An 18,807-nucleotide genomic window follows, 5' to 3' on the forward strand; every position below is an offset into this window, starting at 1 on the left:
AGGCGGTGACGTATTTCAGAAATCACCTGCCGATTCGTACTGTTTTGTCGTTTTCAAAGTCTTCTTGGCCATACTTGGTTAGCACATTCTCCCTCAAACTGAGTTAATTACTGCATTTTCGTACCATTACAGTAGTTTAAAAGGCTTAAGGAAGCATCTTTGTCACAACAGAAAGGTAGTTTGAAAATTGGGCTGGCGACATAACAAAAAAACAAAAGGAAGGGAGCCAACAGCACCCGGGTTTCCCAGGCGGTCACCGGTCCAAGTACTAGCCGGGCCCGATGATGCTTAACTTCGGTGATCGGACGAGAACCGGTGTATTCATCATGGTATGGCCGTTGGCGCTCATCTAATGTAGGAGCACGGCAGAATTCGCGTTCGGCTATTCTCCCAACACACAAAATGTTAGTTTTCGGCCGCATTTGACGAAAGCGCTTCCTTCCGCAACCGCCAGTTCCTCGATGACGGCGCGGGGAGGCGCGCCCGGCGTCCCAGCAGAGCGACGGCCGAATTGGCGGGCGCACCGCCGCGTGTGTGAGACGCACTGCTGCTCGTTGCACCCCCTGTCATTCGCTGGGCGCGTGCAGCCTTCGACACTAGCGGAGTACGCATCTTGTCCCTGGTGTTCAGCGGAGGGCCTGTGCGGGGTGTGGCAGTGTCGTGCTGGAGGGCGCCACTGGTAGCGATGTGGGCTTCCTCGTCTCGCCTCGCCTCGCCTCACACCAGGTGTCTGCGTAGTTTGCGGTGCATTCGCACCATTCCTATCCCTGTCCCTGTCCCCGTCCCGACTTGTCCCGCCTTTGCTCGACTGCCGCTCGCTGCCGCTCGGGTCGTGGTCCATATGACAGCGCAAGCAGGACAAACGTTTGCGGGACGAGACGAGACGACTAAGGAATACATTCGTGGTTACAAATCAAATTTGGAACTCTACACTCCTACACAACAATAGGCGGTGACGTATTTCAGAAATCACCTGCCGATTCGTACTGTTTTGTCGTTTTCAAAGTCTTCTTGGCCATACTTGGTTAGCACATTCTCCCTCAAACTGAGTTAATTACTGCATTTTCGTACCATTACAGTAGTTTAAAAGGCTTAAGGAAGCATCTTTGTCACAACAGAAAGGTAGTTTGAAAATTGGGCTGGCGACATAACAAAAAAACAAAAGGAAGGGAGCCAACAGCACCCGGGTTTCCCAGGCGGTCACCCATCCAAGTACTAGCCGGGCCCGATGATGCTTAACTTCGGTGATCGGACGAGAACCGGTGTATTCATCATGGTATGGCCATTGGCGCTCATCTAATGCAGGAGCACGGCAGAATTCGCGTTCGGCTTTTCTCCCAACACACAAAATGTTAGTTTTCGGCCGCATTTGACGAAAGCGCTTCCTTCCGCAACCGCCAGTTCCTCGAGGACGGCGCGGGGAGGCGCGCCCGGCGTCCCAGCAGAGCGACGGCCGAATTGGCGGGCGCACCGCCGCGTGTGTGAGACGCACTGCTGCTCGTTGCACCCCCTGTCATTCGCTGGGCGCGTGCAACCTTCGACACTAGCGGAGGACGCACCTTGTCCCTGGTGTTCAGCGGAGGGCCTGTGCGGGGTGTGGCAGTGTCGTGCTGGAGGGCGCCACTGGTAGCGATGTGGGCTTCCTCGCCTCGCCTCGCCTCGCCTCACACCAGGTGTCTGCGTAGTTTGCAGTGCATTCGCACCATTCCTATCCCTGTCCTTGTCCCCGTCCCGACTTGTCCCGACTTTGCTCGACTGCCGCTCGTTGCCGCTCGGGTCGTGGTCCATATGACAGCGCAAGCACGACAAAAGTCTGCGGGACGAGACGAGACGACTAAGGAATACATTCGTGGTTACAAATCAAATTTGGAACTCTACACTCCTACACAACAATAGGCGGTGACGTATTTCAGAAATCACCTGCCGATTCGTACTGTTTTGTCGTTTTCAAAGTCTTCTTGGCCATACTTGGTTAGCACATTCTCCCTCAAACTGAGTTAATTACTGCATTTTCGTACCATTACAGTAGTTTAAAAGGCTTATGGAAGCATCTTTGTCACAACAGAAAGGTAGTTTGAAAATTGGGCTGGCGGCATAACAAAAAAACAAAAGGAAGGGAGCCAACAGCACCTTTTTTTTTTTTTTTTTTTTTTTTTTTTTTTTACTTTTTGCGGGCCTCCCATCTCCCCTTATAGCCCGGCCGTGTCGCTCTCCACAAAATGCCTTCTATTGGCGAGCTTCATGAGCTATAAAGGTGCTGTTGACTCCATGTCCCACGACGAACGGACGAAAAGAAAGTCAGTATCCCCCGTTGGTGTCCTTAAAACGGTCGACGTCCGTCGGGAAAAAGCGGCAAGAGCAAAAAAAACCATAATCCAGCAATCTTCGGCATGGAGACAATGACTCCGCCAGGGAAACAAAATCCAGTAGAAATAAAACCACTTCCTTAGTGTCACTATTACCGGGAAAGTTCCACACCAGTAAAACTGAGGGGTAAAGTCCATCAGGTGGACAAGTGAAATGAAAAGGAAAAAAAAAAAACAAAAAAATGAAAGTCACTGCGTGGTAACACTAGTGAAAATTGAAAATATCACTGCCGCCACATGGGAGACCTACAGGAGAAAACCAGTGCTTGTAAATAAAAGTGCCAATGTCCACAGCAGAAAAAATCAGAATCAAGAAAAAGGTAAACTGTACCGGAAATAAAAAAAAGACACAGATAAGAAAAAAAAAGAGTTCCTCTGAGTACACGTATTTCCATAAGTGTTCGTTCCTTGAAAAACACAGCTTGAGCGGTCAAAATAGAATAGTATACCAAACCGTCATAAACATGTTAAGCATCCACCGACATCCGGGAAAAGGCATGAGCAAGTGCAACCTTCAAAAAATTTGCAAAAGTAGCACGATAGCCAGGCAAAGCTTCAGTTTGTTCATGCTGAGTCCATAAATAGGTAAGAAAGTCCAATTCAGTAGTCAATTTCAGGTGAAACATTGCAAAAACGGTATGACCCAGGAGCCACACCGTAGCATTCTTCTTTGTATTCGGGTAGGCGACGCATTGAGGAATTAAGGCGTCGGTCGGCAAGACTGAACGCGTATCCACTCGAGTGATTAGGCGAATCATATCTCTGGCGGCATCCCAAACACTGCAAAAATGTCCACACACAAAACGGTGTTCAAGTGTATCTTCCGCATCACACAAGTCGCAAGCTCCAGACGAGATGAGGTTGATGGAATGGAGCTTCGAATTTGTAGGGAAGGTACGATGCACAACCTTGTACCACACGGCGTGTACAGAGGGAGGAAGAACATGGCTGGCAAGATTTTTCCATACCGCGACCCAATTATACCACGGTAGCCGATACTCCCACTTACAACGCACAGGTGATCCACGGAAAGCAGAAACGACGTCGCAGACTCGAAGACTGGGAACGTCACATAGCGCGAGGTAGCTGTTGTCCATATAGTAGCGACGCACATAGTTAAGAAAAAAGGGAATGTGCGAGACATTCACCGGCGCCTCCACTGATAGAGGACGATACATACTGAAGACCGCCGCAGTGGTACCGTTCGGGGCCCTCTCCATAACAACGGTGGTCCGTTTCCAAAGGAGAGCAGAGCACTTCGCGCGAAGATCTACTAAACCCAAACCACCATCTGTCGGGCTTAGAGTACAGGTGTCATACGAGACTTTAAAAATGTCACCTCGCCATAAAAACCAATACACCGCCTGCTTGAGGGCACGTTCCAACTGCCGAGGCAGTGGAAGGACCTGTGCGAGGTACCACACCCTGGCCAGAATGTTAGTATTGATCAAGGCCACCTTGTCACGAAGCGCCAACGTGCGAGCCGCATAGATCTTGGCAACGGCGCGCACCTTATGGAGCGTAGACCGCCAATTGAGCGCCTCCATCCGTTGTGGATGAGAAGAAAAAAGCACGCCCAGGACTTTGTGCTGTTCGCGGACACAAAACCAGCTCCGCTGTATGGACCGTGCGCGGGGTGTAAGAGGCAAACAAACAGTCTTAGTTGGGTTGACAATGGCACCTGTAGCTTTTTCAAAGCGTTGCAGTGCACCATATAGTGTGTCAACGTCATCAGAATGGCCAAGAAAAACGCCAAGATCGTCGGCGTACGCCTTGCAAATGAGGCGGTGCGTCCCTATCTGAATGCCACGGCAGTCGCGGCCGATAATTCGCAGCAACGGATCTAAAGCTACAGAAAAAAGGGCCATTGAAAGGGGACACCCCTGCCGCACCGAGCGCCCAACACGGAAAGCTGGCGTCAAGTGGCCATTGACACTAACACGTGACGTCGCATTTTGTAAAAGATGCTTTACCACAGTCGTAAACTTAAAACCGAAGCCCATCCGCACAAGAACCTGGCGGAGGTACACATGGCTAATGCGGTCGAAAGCATTTTTGAAATCAATTAAGAAGATGGCAGCTGTCGGCAGTCTCGCACTTTTAACAAAACCGATACAGTCGCGATAGGCGAGGACGGCATCAAAAATGTTTCGACCCTGCACCGCACATGATTGACTATCACTGAGGACCGACGGTAAAACAACTTTAAGGCGTTGAGCCACGCATCGCGTTACAATCTTAAAATCGGCGTTCAGTAAAGTGATCGGCCGAACAGCGTCAATGCAGGGCGTCGCAGTCGATTTGGGAACCAATGTCACTACCCCCTCCTCAAACGCGGCAGGGATAACAGCACCATCCCGTATTTCATTTAAAAGAGCCACAAAAACATCACGAAAAAGATCATAAAATTTCAGATAAAATTCAGCAGGAATGCCGTCGGGACCAGGCGATTTACTTTTAGGGCTTCGTCGGATAGCATCGTACAGGTCGTCAGGTACATAAGCAGCATTTAAAAGCGTCCTATCCGTACGAGTTAAAACATGAGGTATGACGTGTAAAAAATCCCGCAACGCATTACAATCAACATCCAGCGCACGGAAAAGGGAACTAAAATGAGTAAAAACATCCCGCTCAATGTCGGACTGGACAGTAGTCCGTCTACCGTCGCACTGTTTCCAGGTACCGATGTGCAGGCGGGCGCGCCGCCTGCGTTCCCTATGCAGATGATAAAGCGACAATGGTTCGCCATCCACAACCCCCGCAGGCTGGCTGCGGACGACGACACCGCCACTAACAGCACGCAAATCAGCGAGAAGCTTACGCTGGAACTGCTTAAAAGCGGGCAGCAAGGCAGGCTGTGACGTCACGCGCAGCGCGAGGTCTTGTAAACACGCCTGATGGAAGCGGGCGGTAGCGCGACGCCACCGAGCCGCCTCGCGGCTAAAATCCATTAAAAACCGCCTCATCACCGGCTTGGCCTCCCCGACCCACCACTCCAGCACACTACAGTCACCTCGCTTGGTCCCGAGCAATTTCTGCCACAGATTGGTAAAACACGTCACAAAATGGTCGTCGTTCAATAATGCACAATTAAATTTCCACAAATTCTTTCGCCTGGGAACACAAAATCTAGGCAATAAAAGCTGACAAAGGTAACCGGAATGATCAGAAAACAGCACGGGAAACATTTCCGTGCGGCAAATACGGGCAGAAAGCGGGGCAGAAACGTAAATTCTGTCCAGGCGGCTGTGCCCCGTGGGATAAAAATGAGTAAAATGCGTAACATCAGGGTTTAAAACACGCCACGTATCAACGAGCTGAAAACTGCGAACCAAGTCGCCGAGCTCGCGACAAATGTTAGGACGAGGCACCTGATCAACAACATCTAAAACGCAATTAAAATCGCCGCCTACAACTAAAGCATCCACATTCCGGTGTAACAGCGCACACAATTCCTGCCCATAAAAAACAGCCCTCGCCGGCTTATCGTTCCCAGACGGAGCATAGACGTTAACAAATACAACGCCCAGTATAGTGCAACTAACGGCACGACCATTAGGTAAAATAGCAACATTTGAAATAGCGAGGTCAGAACGTACTAAAATGGCAGTTCCTGTACTGTGATCCGGTAAAACATTGTCAATAACAGTAAAGTCACTAAAATCGTGTAAAAAGACAAGGGCATCACGCGTCACCTCTTGTAAAAACACAACATGGCAGTGGTGATCACGTAAAAAGTTCTTAAAAGCCAGTATCTTACACGGGTGACTCAATTTGTTAAGATTAATGGTGACAACATTCCACTGGCTAAAATCGTAAGTCATAGACTCACACAATTAAAAGACACACACAAAAGTAAAACACACATAAAACACGGGAGGTGCAGGTGCGCGACAGGGGAGGGGGCACACAGGACACACACTACGTCTCCCCACCCTCCACAACATCCTTCGCCCACTCCGAAGGCTCGAAGGGGGAGAGGGGCGGCAGGGTGGCAGTAGCCGTCACGCCAGAAGCGACCGACACAGAATCCTTAACGGACATCTCCACGTCGGAAGAAGGCACCGACACGCGGTCGTGAATAGAAGGACCAGCGCGACGACGGTGTACATCCTCTGCCTTCCGTTTAGTCGACAGAGATGCCGCAGTCACAGCCGAAACCGTGTCTGGCGCTAAAACAGGCACATCTACAGAGGCGGGTTGACTTAACACAGTCCGCAGATGGCGAACAGCAACGTCACGTTGCTGCGCTGCAACATACAGATCAGCTGACTGTGCGTGGCGAGAGGAGGCACGCTGCTGCTGTCGTTGTTGTTTGCGCGGCGGCTGACGCCCGGAGCCGGCAGCCTGAGGCGGCCGTAGCTCCACGTCGAGGTCGCGCCGCCCGGCGCGGCGTTGCGACGCCCAAGAAGAGGCGGGGGGGCGCCCTACTGGGGACGGACTACGGTCACCTCGCGCTAAACCTCTGTCGTAGGAAGGGGAGCTACTGGCACTGCGGAAGCGTTGCCTACTGGAACTGCGAGAACGAGCTTCATCCCGCTGCGGTTTTGGTTCCACAAAAACATCGCTCGATTCCGCAACAGGAAGAGGCTCAGAAACGTCAGAGGGTGCAACGACGGGTGCAGGCACAGAAGGAGAGGGCTCCGCCTGCGACACAGTGGGGGCAACAGAGTCCGAATTAGGGCGCGAAACAACATCGGTTACCGACTGCGGCACGGAGTCTCCGACACAACAGCACCCACAACCGGTTGAACAACAGCAGGCACGTTTTCCGAAACCGTGGACAAAGAGTCCTGGCCGGTAGTCGCAACAGCAGAGACACTATGATCAGCAGACACATCCATCGCTTCCGCGGCGGCAGCAAGATTAACATCTGCCGCACGCCGCGCGGGCGCGGGGGGGGCGGAACCCAAGACCGTTGCGGCGACGGAAGCAAAACTAACTCCTTGCAAATCGGCCTCAAGCGGTAGCTGAACAGGCCGTTTTCGCTTCGGACAATCCTGCCTATAATGGCCAACACCATTACAAAAGGAGCAAGTTTGTGGCTGGCCACTGTACGTGACAAACGCACGGTGACCGTTTACCAAAATAAAAGACGGAATATGCTGCCTAACCACCATCTTAACACTGCGCACACCGTTCTCGACTTGAAATATATACGCAGACGACCATTTCTACTTCACGACAGATAAAACAGTGCCATATGGCCGCAAGTGACGAGAAATAGTGTCATTACGTATTTCAAACGGAAGGTTAAATATCCGTATATGTCGAAGACCAAAACCAGCGTGAGACACAGTGACATTACTAATATTTCCGTTAAGGTGTCGAAATTTGCGAACACCGTCATTAACAGAAACTACAGCATCACACAGATCGGAAGATTTGAGTTTTAAGAACACAGAATTTAAGAACGTATCGAACTGAATACCGAGTACGTCATTAGTAGACAACAACAAATCATCAATTAACCAACGATGAACCTCAAAAGCCGAGGGTTTCTCGACGGAACGATCGAATTCGCACTGAATATTGTTCTGTCGCTCCTCACTATCATCGTAAAGAATATCCATTACTTACAGTTCAGTAGAAAGAAAGCCACGTGGCAAAGTAAGCAGACGACACGCGAGGCGCCGCCGGCCAAGTCGCACAAGGAAAACACTGCTCGCTCGGCACCGAGGTGTTGCCAGGCGGGCAGCCAGCCAAGTACTAGCCGGGCCCGATGATGCTTAACTTCGGTGATCGGACGAGAACCGGTGTATTCATCATGGTATGGCCGTTGGCGCTCATCTAATGTAGGAGCACGGCAGAATTCGCGTTCGGCTTTTCTCCCAACACACAAAATGTTAGTTTTCGGCCGCATTTGACGAAAGCGCTTCCTTCCGCAACCGCCAGTTCCTCGAGGACGGCGCGGGGAGGCGCGCCCGGCGTCCCAGCAGAGCGACGGCCGAATTGGCGGGCGCACCGCCGCGTGTGTGAGACGCACTGCTGCTCGTTGCACCCTCTGTCATTCGCTGGGCGCGTGCAGCCTTCGACACTAGCGGAGGACGCATCTTGTCCCTGGTGTTCAGCGGAGGGCCTGTGCGGGTTGTGGCAGTGTCGTGCTGGAGGGCGCCACTGGTAGCGATGTGGGCTTCCTCGCCTCGCCTCGCCTCGCCTCACACCAGGTGTCTGCGTAGTTTGCAGTGCATTCGCACCATTCCTATCCCTGTCCCCGTCCCCGTCCCGACTTGTCCCGACTTTGCTCGACTGCCGCTCGCTGCCGCTCGGGTCGTGGTCCATATGACAGCGCAAGCACGACAAACGTCTGCGGGACGAGACGAGACGACTAAGGAATACATTCGTGGTTACAAATCAAATTTGGAACTCTACACTCCTACACAACAATAGGCGGTGACGTATTTCAGAAATCACCTGCCGATTCGTACTGTTTTGTCGTTTTCAAAGTCTCCTTGGCAAACTTGGTTAGCACATTCTCCCTCAAACTGAGTTAATTACTGCATTTTCGTACCATTACAGTAGTTTAAAAGGCTTAAGGAAGCATCTTTGTCACAACAGAAAGGTAGTTTGAAAATTGGGCTGGCGACATAACAAAAAAACAAAAGGAAGGGAGACAACAGCACCCGGGTTTCCCAGGCGGTCACCCATCCAAGTACTAGCCGGGCCCGATGATGCTTAACTTCGGTGATCGGACGAGAACCGGTGTATTCATCTAGGTATGGCCGTTGGCGCTCATCTAATGTAGGAGCACGGCAGAATTCGCGTTCGGCTTTTCTCCCAACACACAAAATGTTAGTTTTCGGCCGCATTTGACGAAAGCGCTTCCTTCCGCAACCGCCAGTTCCTCGAGGACGGCGCGGGGAGGCGCGCCCGGCGTCCCAGCAGAGCGACGGCCGAATTGGCGGGCGCACCGCCGCGTGTGTGAGACGCACTGCTGCTCGTTGCACCCTCTGTCATTCGCTGGGCGCGTGCAGCCTTCGACACTAGCGGAGGACGCATCTTGTCCCTGGTGTTCAGCGGAGGGCCTGTGCGGGTTGTGGCAGTGTCGTGCTGGAGGGCGCCACTGGTAGCGATGTGGGCTTCCTCGCCTCGCCTCGCCTCGCCTCACACCAGGTGTCTGCGTAGTTTGCAGTGCATTCGCACCATTCCTATCCCTGTCCCCGTCCCCGTCCCGACTTGTCCCGACTTTGCTCGACTGCCGCTCGCTGCCGCTCGGGTCGTGGTCCATATGACAGCGCAAGCACGACAAACGTCTGCGGGACGAGACGAGACGACTAAGGAATACATTCGTGGTTACAAATCAAATTTGGAACTCTACACTCCTACACAACAATAGGCGGTGACGTATTTCAGAAATCACCTGCCGATTCGTACTGTTTTGTCGTTTTCAAAGTCTCCTTGGCAAACTTGGTTAGCACATTCTCCCTCAAACTGAGTTAATTACTGCATTTTCGTACCATTACAGTAGTTTAAAAGGCTTAAGGAAGCATCTTTGTCACAACAGAAAGGTAGTTTGAAAATTGGGCTGGCGACATAACAAAAAAACAAAAGGAAGGGAGACAACAGCACCCGGGTTTCCCAGGCGGTCACCCATCCAAGTACTAGCCGGGCCCGATGATGCTTAACTTCGGTGATCGGACGAGAACCGGTGTATTCATCTAGGTATGGCCGTTGGCGCTCATCTAATGTAGGAGCACGGCAGAATTCGCGTTCGGCTTTTCTCCCAACACACAAAATGTTAATTTTCGGCCGCATTTGACGAAAGCGCTTCCTTCCGCAACCGCCAGTTCCTCGAGGACGGCGCGGGCAGGCGCGCCCGGCGTCCCAGCAGAGCGACGGCCGAATTGGCGGGCGCTCCGCCGCGTGTGTGAGACGCACTGCAGCTCGTTGCACCCCCTGTCATTCGTTGGGCGCGTGCAGCATTCGACACTAGCGGAGGACACATCTTGTCCCTGGTGTTCAGCGGAGGGCCTGTGCGGGGTGTGGCAGTGTCGTGATGAGGGCGCCACTGGTAGCGATGTGGGCTTCCTCGCCTCGCCTCGCCTCGTCTCACACCAAGTGTCTGCGTAGTTTGCAGTGCATTCTCACCATTCCTATCCCTGTCCCTGTCCCCGTCCCGACTTGTCCCGACTTTGCTCGACTGCCGCTCGCTGCCGCTCGGGTCGTGGTCCATATGACAGCGCAAGCACGACATACGTCTGCGGGACGAGACGAGACGACAAAGAAATACATTCGTGGTTACAAATCAAATTTGGAACTCTACACTCCTACACAACAATAGGCGGTGACGTATTTCAGAAATCACCTGCCGATTCGTACTGTTTTGTCGTTTTCAAAGTCTCCTTGGCAAACTTGGTTAGCACATTCTCCCTCAAACTGAGTTAATTACTGCATTTTCGTACCATTACAGTAGTTTAAAAGGCTTAAGGAAGCATCTTTGTCACAACAGAAAGGTAGTTTGAAAATTGGGCTGGCGACATAACAAAAAAAAAACAGGAAGGGAGCCAACAGCACACGGGTTTCCCAGGCGGTCACCCATCCAAGTACTAGCCGGGCCCGATGATGCTTAACTACGGTGATCGGACGAGAACCGGTGTATTCATCATGGTATGGCCGTTCGCGCTCATCTAATGTAGGAGCACGGCAGAATTCGCGTTCGGCTTTTCTCCCAACACACAAAATGTTAGTTTTCGGCCGCATTTGACAAATGCGCTTCCTTCCGCAACCGCCAGTTCCTCGAGGACGGCGCGGGGAGGCGCGCCCGGCGTCCCAGCAGAGCGACGGCCGAATTGGCGGGCGCACCGCCGCGTGTGTGAGACAAACTGCTGCTCGTTGCACCCCCTGTCATTCGCTGGGCGCGTGCAGCCTTCGACACTAGCGGAGGACGCATCTTGTCCCTGGTGTTCAGCGGAGGGCCTGTGCGGGGTGTGGCAGTGTCGTGCTGGAAGGCGCCACTGGTAGCGATGTGGGCTTCCTCGCCTCGCCTCGCCTCGCCTCGCCTCACACCAGGTGTCTGCGTAGTTTGCAGTGCATTCGCACCATTCCTATCCCTGTCCCTGTCCCCGTCCCGACTTGTCCCGACTTTGCTCGACTGCCGCTCGCTGCCGCTCGGGTCGTGGTCCATATGACAGCGCAAGCACGACAAACGTCTGCGGGACGAGACGAGACGACTAAGGAATACATTCGTGGTTACAAATCAAATTTGGAACTCTACACTCCTACACAACAATAGGCGGTGACGTATTTCAGAAATCACCTGCCGATTCGTACTGTTTTGTCGTTTTCAAAGGCTCTTTGGCAAACTTGGTTAGCACATTCTCCCTCAAACGGAGTTAATTACTGCATTTTCGTACCATTACAGTAGTTTAAAAGGCTTAAGGAAGCATCTTTGTCACAACAGAAAGGTAGTTTGAAAATTGGGCTGGCGACATAACAAAAAAAACAAAAGGAAGGGAGCCAACAGCAGCCGGGTTTCCCAGGCGGTCACCCATCCAAGTACTAGCCGGGCCCGATGATGCTTAACTTCGGTGATCGGACGAGAACCGGTGTATTCATCATGGTATGGCCGTTGGCGCTCATCTAATGTAGGAGCACGGCAGAATTCGCGTTCGGCTTTTCTCACAACACACAAAATGTTAGTTTTCGGCAGCATTTGACGAAAGCGCTTCCTTCCGCAACCGCCAGTTCCTCGAGGACGGCGCGGGGAGGCGCGCCCGGCGTCCCAGCAGAGCGACGGCCGAATTGGCGGGCGCACCGCCGCGTGTGTGAGACGCACTGCTGTTCGTTGCACCCCCTGTCATTCGCTGGGCGCGTGCAGCCTTCGACACTAGCGGAGGACGCATCTTGTCCCTGGTGTTCAGCGGAGGGCCTGTGCGGGGTGTGGCAGTGTCGTGCTGGAGGGCGCCACTGGTAGCGATGTGGGCTTCCTCGCCTCGCCTCGCCTCGCCTCGCCTCACACCAGGTGTCTGCGTAGTTTGCAGTGCATTCGCACCATTCCTATCCCTGTCCCTGTCCCCGTCCCGACTTGTCCCGACTTTGCTCGACTGCCGCTCGCTGCCGCTCGGGTCGTGGTCCATATGACAGCGCAAGCACGACAAACGTCTGCGGGACGAGACGAGACGACTAAGGAATACGTTCGTGGTTACAAATTAAATTTGGAACTCTACACTCCTACACAACAATAGGCGGTGACGTATTTCAGAAATCACCTGCCGATTCGTACTGTTTTGTCGTTTTCAAAGTCTCCTTGGCAAACTTGGTTAGCACATTCTCCCTCAAACTGAGTTAATTACTGCATTTTCGTACCATTACAGTAGTTTAAAAGGCTTAAGGAAGCATCTTTGTCACAACAGAAAGGTAGTTTGAAAATTGGGCTGGCGACATAACAAAAAAAAAACAGGAAGGGAGCCAACAGCACCCGGGTTTCCCAGGCGGTCACCCATCCAAGTACTAGCCGGGCCCGATGATGCTTAACCTCGGTGATCGGACGAGAACCGGTGTATTCATCATGGTATGGCCGTTGGCGCTCATCTAATGTAGGAGCACGGCAGAATTCGCGTTCGGCTTTTCTCCCAACACACAAAATGTTAGTTTTCGGCCGCATTTGACGAAAGCGCTTCCTTCCGCAACCGCCAGTTCCTCGAGGACGGCGCGGGGAGGCGCGCCCGGCGTCCCAGCAGAGCGACGGCCGAATTGGCGGGCGCACCGCCGCGTGTGTGAGACAAACTGCTGCTCGTTGCACCCCCTGTCATTCGCTGGGCGCGTGCAGCCTTCGACACTAGCGGAGGACGCATCTTGTCCCTGGTGTTCAGCGGAGGGCCTGTGCGGGGTGTGGCAGTGTCGTGCTGGAAGGCGCCACTGGTAGCGATGTGGGCTTCCTCGCCTCGCCTCGCCTCGCCTCGCCTCACACCAGGTGTCTGCGTAGTTTGCAGTGCATTCGCACCATTCCTATCCCTGTCCCTGTCCCCGTCCCGACTTGTCCCGACTTTGCTCGACTGCCGCTCGCTGCCGCTCGGGTCGTGGTCCATATGACAGCGCAAGCACGACAAACGTCTGCGGGACGAGACGAGACGACTAAGGAATACATTCGTGGTTACAAATCAAATTTGGAACTCTACACTCCTACACAACAATAGGCGGTGACGTATTTCAGAAATCACCTGCCGATTCGTACTGTTTTGTCGTTTTCAAAGGCTCTTTGGCAAACTTGGTTAGCACATTCTCCCTCAAACGGAGTTAATTACTGCATTTTCGTACCATTACAGTAGTTTAAAAGGCTTAAGGAAGCATCTTTGTCACAACAGAAAGGTAGTTTGAAAATTGGGCTGGCGACATAACAAAAAAAACAAAAAGAAGGGAGCCAACAGCACCCGGGTTTCCCAGGCGGTCACCCATCCAAGTACTAGCCGGGCCCGATGATGCTTAACTTCGGTGATCGGACGAGAACCGGTGTATTCATCATGGTATGGCCGTTGGCGCTCATCTAATGTAGGAGCACGGCAGAATTCGCGTTCGGCTTTTCTCACAACACACAAAATGTTAGTTTTCGGCAGCATTTGACGAAAGCGCTTCCTTCCGCAACCGCCAGTTCCTCGAGGACGGCGCGGGGAGGCGCGCCCGGCGTCCCAGCAGAGCGACGGCCGAATTGGCGGGCGCACCGCCGCGTGTGTGAGACGCACTGCTGTTCGTTGCACCCCCTGTCATTCGCTGGGCGCGTGCAGCCTTCGACACTAGCGGAGGACGCATCTTGTCCCTGGTGTTCAGCGGAGGGCCTGTGCGGGGTGTGGCAGTGTCGTGCTGGAGGGCGCCACTGGTAGCGATGTGGGCTTCCTCGCCTCGCCTCGCCTCGCCTCGCCTCACACCAGGTGTCTGCGTAGTTTGCAGTGCATTCGCACCATTCCTATCCCTGTCCCTGTCCCCGTCCCGACTTGTCCCGACTTTGCTCGACTGCCGCTCGCTGCCGCTCGGGTCGTGGTCCATATGACAGCGCAAGCACGACAAACGTCTGCGGGACGAGACGAGACGACTAAGGAATACATTCGTGGTTACAAATCAAATTTGGAACTCTACACTCCTACACAACAATAGGCGGTGACGTATTTCAGAAATCACCTGCCGATTCGTACTGTTTTGTCGTTTTCAAAGTCTCCTTGGCAAACTTGGTTAGCACATTCTCCCTCAAACTGAGTTAATTACTGCATTTTCGTACCATTACAGTAGTTTAAAAGGCTTAAGGAAGCATCTTTGTCACAACAGAAAGGTAGTTTGAAAATTGGGCTGGCGACATAACAACAAAACAAAAGGAAGGGAGCCAACAGCACCCGGGTTTCCCAGGCGGTCACCCATCCAAGTACTAGCCGGGCCCGATGATGCTTAACTTCGGTGATCGGACGAGAACCGGTGTATTCATCATGGTATGGCCGTTGGCGCTCATCTAATGTAGGAGCACGGCAGAATTCGAGTTCGGCTTTTCTCCCAACACACAAAATGTTAGTTTTCGGCCGCATTTGACGAAAGCGCTTCCTTCCGCAACCGCCAGTTCCTCGAGGACGGCGCGGGGAGGCGCGGCCGGCGTCCCAGCAGAGCGACGGCCGAATTGGCGGGCGCACCGCCGCGTGTGTGAGACGCACTGCCGCTCGTTGCACCCCCTGTCATTCGCTGGGCGCGTGCAGCCTTCGACACTAGCGGAGGACGCATCTTGTCCCTGGTGTTCAGCGGAGGGCCTGTGCGGGGTGCGGCAGTGTCGTGCTGGAGGGCGCCACTGGTAGCGATGTGGGCTTCCTCGCCTCGCCTCGCCTCGCCTCGCCTCACACCAGGTGTCTGCGTAGTTTGCAGTGCATTCGCACCATTCCTATCCCTGTCCCTGTCCCCGTCCCGACTTGTCTCGCCTTTGCTCGACTGCCGCTCGCTGCCGCTCGGGTCGTGGTCCATATGACAGCGCAAGCACGACAAACGTCTGCGGGACGAGACGAGACGACTAAGGAATACATTCGTGGTTACAAATCAAATTTGGAACTCTACACTCCTACACAACAATAGGCGGTGACGTATTTCAGAAATCACCTGCCGATTCGTACTGTTTTGTCGTTTTCAAAGTCTCCTTGGCAAACTTGGTTAGCACATTCTCCCTCAAACTGAGTTAATTACTGCATTTTCGTACCATTACAGTAGTTTAAAAGGCTTAAGGAAGCATCTTTGTCACAACAGAAAGGTAGTTTGAAAATTGGGCTGGCGACATAACAAAAAAACAAAAGGAAGGGAGCCAACAGCACCCGGGTTTCCCAGGCGGTCACCCATCCAAGTACTAGCCGGGACGATGAAGCTTAACTTCGGTGATCGGACGAGAACCGGTGTATTCATCATGGTATGGCCGTTGGCGCTCATCTAATGTAGGAGCACGGCAGAATTCGAGTTCGGCTTTTCTCCCAACACACAAAATGTTAGTTTTCGGCCGCATTTGACGAAAGCGCTTCCTTCCGCAACCGCCAGTTCCTCGAGGACGGCGCGGGAAGCGCGCCCGGCGTCCCAGCAGAGCGACGGCCGAATTGGCGGGCGCACCGCCGCGTGTGTGAGACGCACTGCTGCTCGTTGCTCCCCCTGTCATTCGCTGGGCGCGTGCAGCCTTCGACACTAGCGAAGGACGCATCTTGTCCCTGGTGTTCAGCGGAGGGCCTGTGCGGGGTGTGGCAGAGTCGTGCTGGAGGGCGCCACTGGTAGCGATGTGGGCTTCCTCGCCTCGCCTCGCCTCGCCTCACACCAGGTGTCTGCGTAGTTTGCAGTGCATTCGCACCATTCGTATCCCTGTCCCTGTCCCCGTCCCGACTTGTCCCGACTTTGCTCGGTTGCCGCTCGGGTCGTGGTCCATATGACAGCGCAAGCACGACAAACGTCTGCGGGACGAGACGAGACGACTAAGGAATACATTCGTGGTTACAAATCAAATTTGGAACTCTACACTCCTACACAACAATAGGCGGTGACGTATTTCAGAAATCACCTGCCGATTCGTACTGTTTTGTCGTTTTCAAAGGCTCCTTGGCAAACTTTGTTAGCACATTCTCCCTCAAACTGAGTTAATTACTGCATTTTCGTACCATTACAGTAGTTTAAAAGGCTTAAGGAAGCATCTTTGTCACAACAGAAAGGTAGTTTGAAAATTGGGCTGGCGACATAACAACAAAACAAAAGGAAGGGAGCCAACAGCACCCGGGTTTCCCAGGCGGTCACCCATCCAAGTACTAGCCGGGCCCGATGATGCTTAACTTCGGTGATCGGACGAGAACCGGTGTATTCATCATGGTATGGCCGTTGGCGCTCATCTAATGTAGGAGCACGGCAGAATTCGCGTTCGGCTTTTCTCCCAACACACAAAATGTTAGTTTTCGGCCGCATTTGACGAAAGCGCTTCCTTCCGCAACCGCCAGTTCCTCGAGGACGGCGCGGGGAGGCGCGCCCGGCGTCCCAGCAGAGCGACGGCCGAATTGGCGGGCGCACCGCCGCGTGTGTGAGACGCACTGCTGCTCGTTGCACCCCCTGTCATTCGCTGGGCGCGTGCAGCCTTCGACACTAGCGGAGGACGCATCTTGTCCCTGGTGTTCAGCGGAGGGCCTGTGCGGGGTGTGGCAGTGTCGTGCTGGAAGGCGCCACTGGTAGCGATGTGGGCTTCCTCGCCTCGCCTCGCCTCGCCTCGCCTCACACCAGGTGTCTGCGTAGTTTGCAGTGCATTCGCACCATTCCTATCCCTGTCCCTGTCCCCGTCCCGACTTTTCCCGACTTTGCTCGGTTGCCGCTCGGGTCGTGGTCCATATGACAGCGCAAGCACGACAAACGGCTGCGGGACGAGACGAGACGACTAAGGAATACATTCGTGGTTACAAATCAAATTTGGAACTCTACACTCCTATACAACAATAGGCGGTGACGTATTTCAGAAATCACCTGCCGATTCGTACTGTTTTGTCGTTTTCAAAGTCTCCTTGGTAAACTTGGTTAGCACATTCTCCCTCAAACTGAGTTAATTACTGCATTTTCGTACCATTACAGTAGTTTAAAAGGCTTAATGAAGCATCTTTGTCACAACAGAAAGGTAGTTTGAAAATTGGGCTGGCGACATACTAAAAAAACAAAAGGAAGGTAGCCAACAGCACCCGGGTTTCCCAGGCGGTCACCCATCCAAGTACTAGCCGGGCCCGATGATGCTTAACTTCGGTGATCGGACGAGAACCGGTGTATTCATCATGGTATGGCCGTTGGCGCTCATCTAATGTAGGAGCACGGCAGAATTCATGTTCGGCTTTTCTCCCAACACACAAAATGTTAGTTTTCGGCCGCATTTGACGAAAGCGCTTCCTTCCGCAACCGCCAGTTCCTCGAGGACGGCGCGGGGAGGCGCGGCCGGCGTCCCAGCAGAGCGACGGCCGAATTGGCTGGCGCACCGCCGCGTGTGTGAGACGCACTGCTGCTCGTTGCACCCCCTGTCATTCGCTGGGCGCGTGCAGCCTTCGACACTAGCGGAGGACGCATCTTGTCCCTGGTGTTCAGCGGAGGGCCTGTGCGGGGTGTGGCAGTGTCGTGCTGGAGGGCGCCACTGGTAGCGATGTGGGCTTCCTCGCCTCGCCTCGCCTCGCCGCGCCTCACACCAGGTGTCTGCGTAGTTTGCAGTGCATTCGCACCATTCCTATCCCTGTCCCTGTCCCCGTCCCGACTTGTCCCGACTTTGCTCGGTTGCCGCTCGGGTCGTGGTCCATATGACAGCGCAAGCACGACAAACGTCTGCGGGACGAGACGAGACGACTAAGGAATACATTCGTGGTTACAAATCAAATTTGGAACTCTACACTCCTACACAACAATAGGCGGTGACGTATTTCAGAAATCACCTGCCGATTCGTACTGTTTTGTCGTTTTCAAAGTCTTCTTGGCAAACTTGGTTACCACATTCTCCCGCAAACTGAGGTAATTACTGCATTTTCGTACCATTACAGTAGTTTAAAAGGCTTAAGGAAGCATCTTTCTCACAACAGAAAGGTAGTTTGAAAATTGGGCTGGCGACATAACAAAAAAACAAAAGGAAGGGAGCCAACAGCACCCGGGTTTCCCAGGCGGTCGCCCTTCCAAGTACTAGCCGGGCCCGATGATGCTTAGCTTCGGTGATCGGACGAGAACCGGTGTATTCATCATGGTATGGCGGTTGGCCTTATCTAATGTAGGAGCACGCAGAATTCGCGTTCGGCTTTTCTCCCAACACACAAAATGTTAGTTTTCGGCCGCATTTGACGAAAGCGCTACCTTCCGCAACCGCCAGTTCCTCGAGGACGGCGCGGGGAGGCGCGCCCGGCGTCCCAGCAGAGCGACGGCCGAATTGGCGGGCGCACCGCCGCGTGTGTGAGACGCACTGCTGCTCGTTGCACCCCCTGTCATTCGCTGGGCGCGTGCAGCCTTC

General features: G+C 53.4%; 13 non-coding genes and 1 pseudogene across 13 annotated transcripts; all 14 read right to left on the bottom strand.

Moving 5' to 3' along the window:
- Nucleotides 1-224: 224 nt before the first annotated feature.
- On the bottom strand, nucleotides 225-343 carry LOC126155258 (5S ribosomal RNA). Its single transcript, XR_007532762.1, has one exon. It is a non-coding gene; the product is annotated as a 5S ribosomal RNA (ribosomal RNA).
- Nucleotides 344-1,171: 828 nt separating this feature from the next.
- Nucleotides 1,172-1,290, bottom strand: LOC126155762 (5S ribosomal RNA). Its single transcript, XR_007533202.1, has one exon. It is a non-coding gene; the product is annotated as a 5S ribosomal RNA (ribosomal RNA).
- Nucleotides 1,291-8,032: 6,742 nt separating this feature from the next.
- Nucleotides 8,033-8,150, bottom strand: LOC126155414 (5S ribosomal RNA; annotated as a pseudogene).
- Nucleotides 8,151-8,977: 827 nt separating this feature from the next.
- On the bottom strand, nucleotides 8,978-9,096 carry LOC126155060 (5S ribosomal RNA). Its single transcript, XR_007532578.1, has one exon. It is a non-coding gene; the product is annotated as a 5S ribosomal RNA (ribosomal RNA).
- Nucleotides 9,097-9,923: 827 nt separating this feature from the next.
- LOC126155061 (5S ribosomal RNA) lies at nucleotides 9,924-10,042 on the bottom strand. Its single transcript, XR_007532579.1, has one exon. It is a non-coding gene; the product is annotated as a 5S ribosomal RNA (ribosomal RNA).
- An 826-nt stretch (nucleotides 10,043-10,868) lies between these two features.
- Nucleotides 10,869-10,987, bottom strand: LOC126155285 (5S ribosomal RNA). Its single transcript, XR_007532787.1, has one exon. It is a non-coding gene; the product is annotated as a 5S ribosomal RNA (ribosomal RNA).
- Nucleotides 10,988-11,820: 833 nt separating this feature from the next.
- LOC126155869 (5S ribosomal RNA) lies at nucleotides 11,821-11,939 on the bottom strand. The gene has a single exon (XR_007533302.1). It is a non-coding gene; the product is annotated as a 5S ribosomal RNA (ribosomal RNA).
- An 832-nt stretch (nucleotides 11,940-12,771) lies between these two features.
- LOC126154730 (5S ribosomal RNA) lies at nucleotides 12,772-12,890 on the bottom strand. The gene has a single exon (XR_007532269.1). It is a non-coding gene; the product is annotated as a 5S ribosomal RNA (ribosomal RNA).
- Nucleotides 12,891-13,723: 833 nt separating this feature from the next.
- Nucleotides 13,724-13,842, bottom strand: LOC126155668 (5S ribosomal RNA). The gene has a single exon (XR_007533115.1). It is a non-coding gene; the product is annotated as a 5S ribosomal RNA (ribosomal RNA).
- An 832-nt stretch (nucleotides 13,843-14,674) lies between these two features.
- On the bottom strand, nucleotides 14,675-14,793 carry LOC126155680 (5S ribosomal RNA). The gene has a single exon (XR_007533126.1). It is a non-coding gene; the product is annotated as a 5S ribosomal RNA (ribosomal RNA).
- An 832-nt stretch (nucleotides 14,794-15,625) lies between these two features.
- Nucleotides 15,626-15,743, bottom strand: LOC126155376 (5S ribosomal RNA). Its single transcript, XR_007532873.1, has one exon. It is a non-coding gene; the product is annotated as a 5S ribosomal RNA (ribosomal RNA).
- An 816-nt stretch (nucleotides 15,744-16,559) lies between these two features.
- LOC126155692 (5S ribosomal RNA) lies at nucleotides 16,560-16,678 on the bottom strand. Its single transcript, XR_007533137.1, has one exon. It is a non-coding gene; the product is annotated as a 5S ribosomal RNA (ribosomal RNA).
- Nucleotides 16,679-17,500: 822 nt separating this feature from the next.
- Nucleotides 17,501-17,619, bottom strand: LOC126155704 (5S ribosomal RNA). The gene has a single exon (XR_007533148.1). It is a non-coding gene; the product is annotated as a 5S ribosomal RNA (ribosomal RNA).
- An 822-nt stretch (nucleotides 17,620-18,441) lies between these two features.
- LOC126155274 (5S ribosomal RNA) lies at nucleotides 18,442-18,560 on the bottom strand. Its single transcript, XR_007532776.1, has one exon. It is a non-coding gene; the product is annotated as a 5S ribosomal RNA (ribosomal RNA).
- Between the last annotated feature and the right edge of the window lie 247 nt (nucleotides 18,561-18,807).

Source organism: Schistocerca cancellata, unplaced genomic scaffold, assembly GCF_023864275.1.
Source record: "Schistocerca cancellata isolate TAMUIC-IGC-003103 unplaced genomic scaffold, iqSchCanc2.1 HiC_scaffold_1100, whole genome shotgun sequence".
Taxonomy (NCBI): Eukaryota; Metazoa; Arthropoda; class Insecta; order Orthoptera; family Acrididae; genus Schistocerca; species Schistocerca cancellata.